The sequence below is a fragment of the Coregonus lavaretus genome (genome assembly GCF_964263955.1).
Source record: "Coregonus lavaretus genome assembly, contig: HAP1_SCAFFOLD_553, whole genome shotgun sequence".
Classification (NCBI taxonomy): Eukaryota; Metazoa; Chordata; class Actinopteri; order Salmoniformes; family Salmonidae; genus Coregonus; species Coregonus lavaretus.
The window spans coordinates 44,198-54,535 of NW_028159156.1; the positions used below are offsets into that span (position 1 = coordinate 44,198).

Sequence of the window (10,338 nt, forward strand, 5' to 3'; positions counted from 1 at the left end):
AAATACTGTGTAGAGCCAGCATGCCAAGAGGACTAGACTGTAGGGGAAATACTGTGTAGAGCCAGCATGCCATAAGGACTAGACTGTAGGGGAAATACTGTGTAGAGCCAGCATGCCATGAGGACTAGACTGTAGGGGAAATACTGTGTAGAGCCAGCATGCCAAGAGGACTTGACTGTAGGGGAAATACTGTGTAGAGCCAGCATGCCAAGAGGACTAGACTGTATGGGAAATACTGTGTAGAGCCAGCATGCCAAGAGGACTAGACTGTAGGGGAAATACTGTGTAGAGCCAGCATGCCAAGAGGACTAGACTGTAGGGGAAATACTGTATAGAGCCAGCATGCCATGAGGACTAGACTCTAGGGGAAATACTGTGTAGAGCCAGCATGCCAAGACGACTAGACTGTAGAGGAAATATAAGAGAGGCAGATTGTTATTGTGTGTCTACTGTATGTTTATGTCTATATAAACCATTACAGTCAACATAGGGCTTACACTGGTGCATACACTCTCTATAGCTTAAAGAAGCAGGACCTGACTGGGTGAGCAGAGCAGCCTCTAGCCCCTCCCTCCCTGACATGGCCATACGCACAATGTGATCCCCATAGGAATCCCCACAGAGGAAGCCAGTGGGATAGTATTTAACTCAGAGTAGAGAGACAACCTGACCGACATGGGTCTGTGTGGCGCTGTGTTACCCCATACCTTCTACACATCAGGGGAATGAGTCTCTCTCCGGCTCCTGCTCTGGATCCAAGTCTGGCTGGTAGTCTGGGTCTTCTACGTCTGGCTGTGGTGGCTGGTGGGCTTTCCTTGCTCTGGTCTGCCTCTGCCTCTGGCTCTGTGCTGGAGTCTGTCAGATGCAGGCTCCAGGGCACCCCTTGTCCTCCGGCGTTCTCCCAGGACGGGGACTTTGTCATCGGGGGTGTTTTCTCCATCCACTACTACATGAACACTGTGGAACACAGCTACACCAGCCTGCCTGAACCCCTGCAGTGCACCGGGAGGTCAGTGAGCGCAAGAGGGAGTGGGGGACAGGGACTGTGGCTGTGTGGGGAGACAGATAAACTGTGTTTTAAAGACAGAGAAACAGTGTGTTTAAAGACAGAGACACAGTTAGGCTGTTTGCTATGGTAACCCTCTCAATAACCAGACATTCTACGTGCTAGTTTACCATTTAGTCAAGAGGTGCTCACTCACCCATCTTCTATTTACAGTATGGATTCCCGTGAGTTGCGCTTCTCGCGCGCCATGGTCTTCGCAGTTGAGGAAATAAACAACAGTTCGGACCTGCTACCGGGTGTCACGCTTGGTTATCAAGTGCACGACTCGTGCGCCTCAGCCCCGATGGCCGTAAAAGTGGCATTCCAGCTGGCTAACGGCCTCAGGGTCGGCTACGGTAACAGCTATTGTGGGCGAGTCTGGCTCCACACCTTCCATCAGCATGTTGCGCATCATCGGCCCTTTTGGCATTCCTCAGGTAAACTCCTGTGGAAAGAAATCATTCAGCTTCTTTTAACTTACTGTATTCCAACATTAATCTCCTCTCTTTCAGGAGAGAGTTCAACTTTTAACTTACTCTATTCCGACTGTATTCTCCGGTAGACATTTCTGTGTGAAATTATGTGGAGAAAGTCTGGAGAACGTCTGGAGGCATTTGAACAATCTGAGGACTATCTTTCATAGGCTAGGTTGTTATGGGAGACCACTTTTTACTCATGTATTTTTCTGCACCAGTATGTCTTATAAAACTATTTTCAACATGAGTAGAATGACCAAGGTCTTGGGTAGAAATGTGTATCCTTTTCATTCTGTCCTAATGAAAAACAATACATTGTGTTATTATTATTAATGTATCCCTAACATCATACTACATAGCTAAAGGGAAAAAATAAGGAAGTAGCCTATAAATGAGACTTGTTTGGCCGACATTATGTTCTTTTTCATGTTTTCGACTGTCTGTTTTTACCTAGGTGAGCCACTATTCCACCTGTGCGTGTCTGAGTGATAAGAAACAGTTTCCAACCTTCTTCAGAACCATCCCCAGTGACCAGTTCCAGGCTGCCGCTCTGGCCCGCCTCATCAGATACTTCGGCTGGACCTGGATTGGGGCGGTCCGTTCCGACTCCGACTACGGTAATAACGGCATGGCGGCGTTCCTAAAGGCGGCACAAGAGCAGGGCATCTGTGTGGAGTACTCTGAAGCCTTCTACCGTACCAACCCACTCAGCAGAGTGCAACGGGTGGCCGACGTGATCCGCAGGTCATCCATGATTACTTGTGAACTTTTCATTCACACAAAAGCAAAACCATATTTATGCTATTGTTATTAATTTCTCTGTTTTCCCAAAGCTGACCTGTGAGACCAACACGATTTGCATATTTCAAGCATGACAAAAGTGTTGATTAATACTGATCTTCATTTTCACTTCACTGACAAGCATGTTTTATGTTTTAATCATGTTCCCCAGCTCCACAGCCCGGGTGGTGGTTGCATTCGTAGCCTCTGGGGACATGAGGATCCTGCTGAAGGAGTTGGACCGTCTGCCCTCTCCGCCCCGCCAGTGGATCGGGAGTGAGACCTGGATCACCGACCCAGATATGGTGCGCTTCAGCCTGTGTGCCGGGGCCATCGGATTTGGCATCCAGCGCTCTGTCATCCCCGGCCTCAGGGACTTCCTCCTCCCCCCAGAAGGTGTCCAGCTCTCCCCTGCTCACTGAGTTCTGGGAGGGAGCCTTTGGCTGTCGGCTGGAGATAGGTATCTACAGTGTCCATCTATCTATCTATCTATCTATCTATCTATCTATCTATCTATCTATCTATCTATCTATCTATCTATCTATCTATCTATCTATCTATCTATCTATCTATCTATCTATCTATCTATCTATCTATCTATCTATCTATCTATCTATCTATCTATCTATCTATCTATCTATCTATCTATCTATCTATCTATCTATCTATCTATATATCTATCTATCTATCTATCTATCTATCTATCTATCTATCTATCTATCTATCTATCTATCTATCTATCTATCTATCTATCTATCTATCTATCTATCTATCTATCTATCTATCTATCTATCTATCTATCTATCTATCTATCTATCTATCTATCTATCTATCTATCTATCTATCTATCTATCTATCTATCTATCTATCTATCTATCTATCTATCTATCTATCTATCTATCTATCTATCTATCTATCTATCTATCTATCTATCTATCTATCTATCTATCTATCTATCTATCTATCGTTCTGTCTGTCTGTCTGTCTGTCTGTCTGTCTGTCTGTCTGTCTGTCTGTCTGTCTGTCTGTCTGTCTGTCTGTCTGTCTGTCTGTCTGTCTGTCTGTCTGTCTGTATGTCTGTCTGTCTGTCTGTCTGTCTGCCTGTCTGCCTGTCTGTCTGCCTGTCTGTCTGTCTGTCTGTCTGTCTGTCTGTCTGTCTGTCTGTAGGGACTACTACAGGTGTTGGGGTTAAGGAGAAGGTGTGTGATGGCAGTGAGGATATACAGTGGCTGCAGACCCCCTACACAGATACATCCCAGCTGCGTGTCACTAACATGGTGTATAAAGCTGTTTACGCCATAGCACACGCCATCCACAGCATTGTTTGTGAAGAGAGTGCAAACTCCACTGTGCACTGTGACAAAAACCTCAATGTGAAACCAACACAGGTGAATGACTAGATGAAAGTAAAATTTCATGATAGACATGTTTATTTAGACTACATGTATGAAGGCCTAGGAGTTCTCAATATACATTACAGCTGGTTCTAAAGTAACACCTCTGATAAATACATCAGGTAAATGAGGGTTTTGTTTCTCTCTCCCTCAATCCATCCATCTCTTTCCCTCTCTCCCTCTCTTTCCCTCTCTCCGTCCCTCATCCCCTCTCTTCATCTCTCTCTCCCTCTCTCTCCATATTTCTCTTCCCTTCTCTCCATCTCTCTCTCTCTCCACCTCTCTTCCCCTCTCTCCATTTATCTCTCCCTCTCTCCATCCCTCTTTCCCTCTCTCTATCTATATCATCTCTCTTCCCCTCTCTCCATCTCTATCTCCATCTATCTCTCCCTCTCTCCATCTCTCTTCCCCTCTCTACATCTCTCTCTCCATCTCTCTCTTCCCTTCTCCCATGCTCTCCTCTCGATCTCTCTCTCTCTCTCTCTCTCTCTCTCTCTCTCTCGTCTCTCTCTCTCTCTCTCTCTCTCCTCTCTCTCTCTCTCTCTCTCTCTCTCTCTCTCTCTGTCTCTCTCTCTACTCTCGCTTCACTCTCTCTCCTCCCTCTCTCTCCACCTCTCTTCCCCTCTCTCCATCTCTCTTCCCCTCTCTCCACCTATCTCTCCCTCTCTCCCTCTCTTTCCTCCCCACTCTCTCCCTTGCCCTTCCAACCACCAGGTCCTGGAGAGAGTGAGGAGGGTGAATTTCTCCCGTAACGGGTACCAGGTGTCTTTCGATGCCAACGGGGACCCAGTGGCCACCTATGAGCTGGTGAACTGGCAGATAGGGGAGAGTGGGAAGATTAAATTTGTGACAGTGGGGCGCTATGATGCATCCCTGCCCCCTGACCAGAGGTTTCACATGGAGAGGGAAATCACCTGGGTAAAGAACAGTACACAGGTGCCTGTGTCAGTGTGCAGTGAGAGCTGTCCCCCAGGCACTCGTAAGGCTGCACAGAAAGGAAAGCCTGTCTGCTGTTATGACTGTATCCCATGTGCAGAGGGAGAGATCAGCAATAACACAGGTAGGCCTATAGGAATAGTTGGCAGAAAATGTGTGGTCATTTCTGTCATTGTTTACTATATAGTGGTTTATTCATATTAATAGCACTACAAAGGTAGTGTCTATCAATCACGTTCATGTTCTTATTATCTTATGTAAGCTGCACAGCAATTCAACATTCTTTATTGTAAACTGCCCATGTGCAGCAAAGTGGGACATGTATTTGTATGTGTAAATAAATAAAACCTGAACCTGCTATTATTAACATTTGATGTATGTTGTTTTGTCCTGGTCAGATTCTTCAGACTGTCTGATCTGTCCAGAGGACCACTGGCCCAACACTGAGAGAGACCGCTGCGTCCTCAAGCCTGTGGAGTTCCTGTCCTTCCACGAGGTTCTCGGAATAATCCTGACTGCCTTCTCTGTGGGCGGAGCTTGTCTGGCCATCTCCACGGCAACCGTCTTCTACCGCCACCGAACTTCGGCCATCGTCAGGGCCAACAACTCTGAGCTGAGCTTCCTGCTGCTCTTCTCCTTGACTCTGTGTTTTCTGTGTTCTCTTACTTTCATTGGCCGGCCCTCTGAGTGGTCCTGTATGCTGCGCCACACAGCGTTTGGGATCACCTTCGTCCTCTGCATCTCTTGTGTTCTGGGGAAAACAATAGTGGTGTTGATGGCCTTCAGGGCTACACTTCCAGACAGTAATGTCATGAAATGGTTTGGGCCTCCACAGCAGAGATTGACTGTAGTGTCCTTCACGTTTGTCCAGGCTTTGATATGCACTCTGTGGTTGATACTGTCCCCTCCCTTCCCCATTAAAAACCTCACTACCTACAAGCAAAGGATCATTCTAGAGTGTGATGTGGGTTCAGCCATTGGTTTCTGGGCTGTGTTGGGGTATATAGGACTCCTGGCTCTCTTGTGCTTTGTGCTGGCTTTTCTGGCTCGAAAGCTGCCTGATAACTTCAATGAGGCCAAATTCATCACCTTCAGCATGCTCATATTCTGTGCAGTCTGGATCACCTTTATCCCAGCTTATGTCAGCTCTCCTGGGAAGTTCACTGTAGCTGTGGAGATATTTGCTATCATCACCTCTAGCTTTGGGTTGTTCTTTTTATTATTTGTTCCAAAATGCTTTATTATTCTGTTCAGGCCGGAGAAGAACACCAAGAAACACCTTATGGGGAAGAACACATTGTAACATTCAGTGATATGGTATATCAAACAGTTAGGTAGCACTACTCTGACAGAGATTACCATGAATTTAGCAGATAATCATTGGTAACATTGTAACTAGAAACATGACACAGGGTCACTTTGGATATTGCAATGTTTTGAGTTATTGTTCAAATCTAGAGTGTTCAATCTAATTTGACCAGCTAAATGATGTGGTTAGAAGTAGCCTACAGAGTGGAACCACTTCCATTGTAAAAAAATATGTATTCCTTTATGAATTGATATAACATGGAAGTGCATGTGTTCAATTGCTATTTTAATTCATCATATGATGTATTATAACAGTATACTACAATAAACATGTTCAGATACATCTGTGTCTTGTCAATGATTTGCTTGGCCTTTCAATCCACATTTGTTAGATACCTTGTTTTTTATATTCATTATATTTTATTAATTACAGATCACATACAACCAACTTTATCACATTATTCCAAACACTTCAACCCAGTGTCCAGTGAGGGGCAGTCTTCTCATGCAAACGTCAACTACTAGAACAGTTGATTTAGTAATTAGGACACACACTGTACCAGAAGCCAAATGGTTGCTGCATTCTAGTGCAATGTAGTGGACAGCAACCATAATGAGTTATTTGTTAGGAGTAGCACTTTACAATTCAAAGGTCTGACTGCACATAGATGCTTGGGGAAAATGGTTACAACGGGGGACCAGAGCGTTTGTGTCTCATGTGAAGAGGGTGGATCTGATCTCCATCACCTAGGACATGACATAGATTAAATAGATTAATCAAATCTCACATTGTTGTCCATTCTTGCTCAATCTTGCATGCTTTCTCAAATGGCTGTAACTGTATATGCATTCGTAAATCAGGTCCTTTCTTGATTTGGGCTCTGGGATGTAACAACCATTGAGCATCTAATCTTATGGTTGATTGTGGAGGAAAGGGGTTGAGTGTGTAAGCGTATGTGCGTGTATGTGTGTGTGTGTGTATCCCTCATCTGTTGCAAGGGGGTAAGGATGTTAGGGAGAATATAGGATGAATCACAATAATTGTTTGCCAAAATAATAATTGCTTGTTAAAAATGTAATGTAATACAATGGCAATTCGGGTTATAGGTTCAAATAATACGCATGAACTGCCGACATTATTACGCATAATAATTGATAATAATGGATAATAAGATATGCAAGATATTTGAATAGATATATATTGTCACGATCGTCGTTAATAGAGGAGGACCAAGGCGCAGCGTGTTGAGCGAACATACTTTAATTAGTTAAAGTGCACACACGATACAAAACAACAAAACGACTCATAACGTCCTAGGTAACAATGACCAACTGGAACAAAAACCCACAAACACCAAGGGAAAACAGACAGTTTAAATATGGCTCCCAATCAGAGACAACCAGCCACAGCTGACACTCGTTGCCTCTGATTGGGAGTCACTCAGGCCAACAAAGAAACAGAAGAACTAGAACCCCCAACATAGAAATATAACACATAGAATGAACACACCCTGGCTCAACATATAGATACATAGATGTAATAACAGCGCCGGAGAAGATGGCTGCCGTTTTACAGCCCTCTAACCAATTGTACTATTATGTGTGTTTTTCCGCGTTATTTGTAATTTATTTTGTACATAATGTTTCTGCCATCGTCTCTTATAACCAAAAAGAGCTTCTGGATATCAGGACAGCGATTACTCACCTCGCATTGGACGAAGATTTTTTCTTCAACGAGGCGGCCGCGAAGGATATCCTACAGACACCCGACAAGGCCCAGATCCCCGTCATTCGCGTGAGGAAGAGACGGAGATATCGCGGACGCAGATCCGGGTGCCTTGTAAGGATCCGACGGCGAACGAGTAAACTGCCTCTTCCATCAATCCTATTAGCCAACGTTCAAGCTTTTGAGAATAAAATGGACGATTTAAGATTACGGTTATCCTACCAACGGGACATTAAAAACTGTAATATCTTATGTTTCACGGAGTCGTGGCTGAACGACAACAATGATAACATTCAGCTAGCAGGCTATACGCTACATCGGCAGGACAGAACGTCTGACTCTGGTAAGACAAGGGGTGGCGGTCTCTGTATATTTGTAAACAACAGCTGGTGCACAAAATCAAATACTAAGGAAGTCTCGAGGTTTTGCTCGCCTGAGGTAGAGTATCTTATGATAAGCTGTAGACCACACTATTTACCAAGAGAGTTTTCAGCTATATTTTTCATAGCTGTCTATTTACCACCACAAACCAATGCTGGCATTAAGATTGCACTGAATGAGTTGTACAAGGCCATTAATCAACAGGAAAACGCTCATCCAGATGCAGCGCTCCTAGTGGCCGGGGACTTTAATGCAGGGAAACTTAAATCCGTTCTACCTAATTTCTACCAGCATGTTAAATGTGCAACCAGAGGGAAAAAAACTCTAGACCACCTTTACTCCACACACAGAGACGCATACAAAGCTCTCCCTCGCCCTCCATTTGGCAAATCTGACCATAACTCTATCCTCCTGATTCCTGCTTATAAGCAAAAACTGAAGCAGGAAGCACCAGTGATTCGGTTAATAAAAAAGTGGTCAGATGACGCAGATGCTAAGCTACAGGACCGTTTTGCTAGCACAGACTGGAACATGTTCCGGGATTCTTCAGACAGCATTGAGGAGTACACCACATCAGTCACTGGCTTCATCAATAAGTGCATCGATGATGTCGTCCCCACAGTGACCGTACGTACATACCCCAACCAGAAGCCATGGATTACAGGAAACATCCGCACTGAGCTAAAGGGTAGAGCTGCCGCTTTCAAGGAACGGGACTCTAACCCGGACGCTTATAAGAAATCCCGCTATGACCTCCGACGAACCATCAAACAGGCAAAGAGTCAATACAGGTCTAAGATTGAATCATACTACACTGGCTCTGACGCTCGTCGGATGTGGCAGGGCTTGAAAACTATTACAGACTACAAAGGGAAGCACAGCCGCGAGCTGCCCAGTGACACAAGCCTACCAGACAAGCTAAACCACTTCTATGCTCGCTTCGAGGCAAGCAACACTGAAGCATGCATGAGAGCACCAGCTGTTCCGGATGACTATGTGATCACGCTCTCCGTAGCCGATGTGAGTAAGACTTTTAAGCAGGTCAACATTCACAAGGCCGCAGGGCCAGACGGATTACCAGGACGTGTACTCCGAGCATGTGCTGACCAACTGGCAAGTGTCTTCACTGACATTTTCAACATGTCCCTGACTGAGTCTGTAATACCAACATGTTTCAAGCAGACCACCATAGTCCCCGTGCCCAAGAACTCTAAGATAACCTGCCTAAATGACTACCGACCCGTAGCACTGACGTCTGTAGCCATGAAGTGCTTTGAAAGACTGGTCATGGCTCACATCAACAGCATAATCCCAGAAACCCTAGACCCACTCCAATTTGCATACCGCCCCAACAGATCCACAGATGATGCAATCTCTATCGCACTCCACACTGCCCTTTCCCACCTGGACAAGAGGAACACCTACGTGAGAATGCTATTCATTGACTACAGCTCAGCATTCAACACCATAGTGCCCTCTAAGCTCATCACTAAGCTAAGGATCATGGGACTAAACACCTCCCTCTGCAACTGGATCCTGGACTTCCTGACGGGCCGCCCCCAGGTGGTAAGGGTAGGTAACAACACATCTGCCACACTGATCCTCAACACGGGGGCCCCTCAGGGGTGCGTGCTCAGTCCCCTCCTGTACTCTCTGTTCACCCATGACTGCATGGCCAGACACGACTCCAACACCATCATTAAGTTTGCCGACGACACAACAGTGGTAGGCCTGATCACCGACAACGATGAGACAGCCTATAGGGAGGAGGTCAGAGATCTGGCCGTGTGGTGCAAGGACAACAACCTCTCCCTCAACGTGACCAAGACAAAGGAGATGATTGTGGACTACAGGAAAAAAAAGAGGACTGAGCACGCCCCCATTCTCATCGACGGGGCTGTAGTGGAACAGGTTGAGAGCTTCAAGTTCCTTGGTGTCCACATCACCAACGAACTATCATGGTCCAAACACACCAAGACAGTCGTGAAGAGGGCACGACAAAGCCTATTCCCCCTCAGGAGACTAAAAAGATTTGGCATGGGTCCTCAGATCCTCAAAAAATTCTACAGCTGCACCATCGAGAGCATCCTGACTGGTTGCATCACCGCCTGGTATGGCAACTGCTTGGCCTCTGACCGCAAGGCACTACAGAGGGTAGTGCGTACGGCCCAGTACATCACTGGGGCAAAGCTCCCTGCCATCCAGGACCTCTATACCAGGCGGTGTCAGAGGAAGGCCCTCAAAATTGTCAAAGACTCCAGCCACCCTAGTCATAGACTGTTCTCTCTGCTA

General features: G+C 45.8%; 1 pseudogene across 1 annotated transcript; it reads left to right on the plus strand.

The window, feature by feature from the left end:
* Positions 1–875: 875 nt before the first annotated feature.
* Positions 876–5,934, plus strand: LOC311123222 (extracellular calcium-sensing receptor-like; annotated as a pseudogene). Its single transcript has 7 exons — positions 876–1,009; positions 1,220–1,482; positions 1,976–2,265; positions 2,474–2,761; positions 3,481–3,689; positions 4,410–4,755; positions 5,030–5,934. The product of its transcript is annotated as an extracellular calcium-sensing receptor-like (transcript).
* Positions 5,935–10,338: the final 4,404 nt, after the last annotated feature.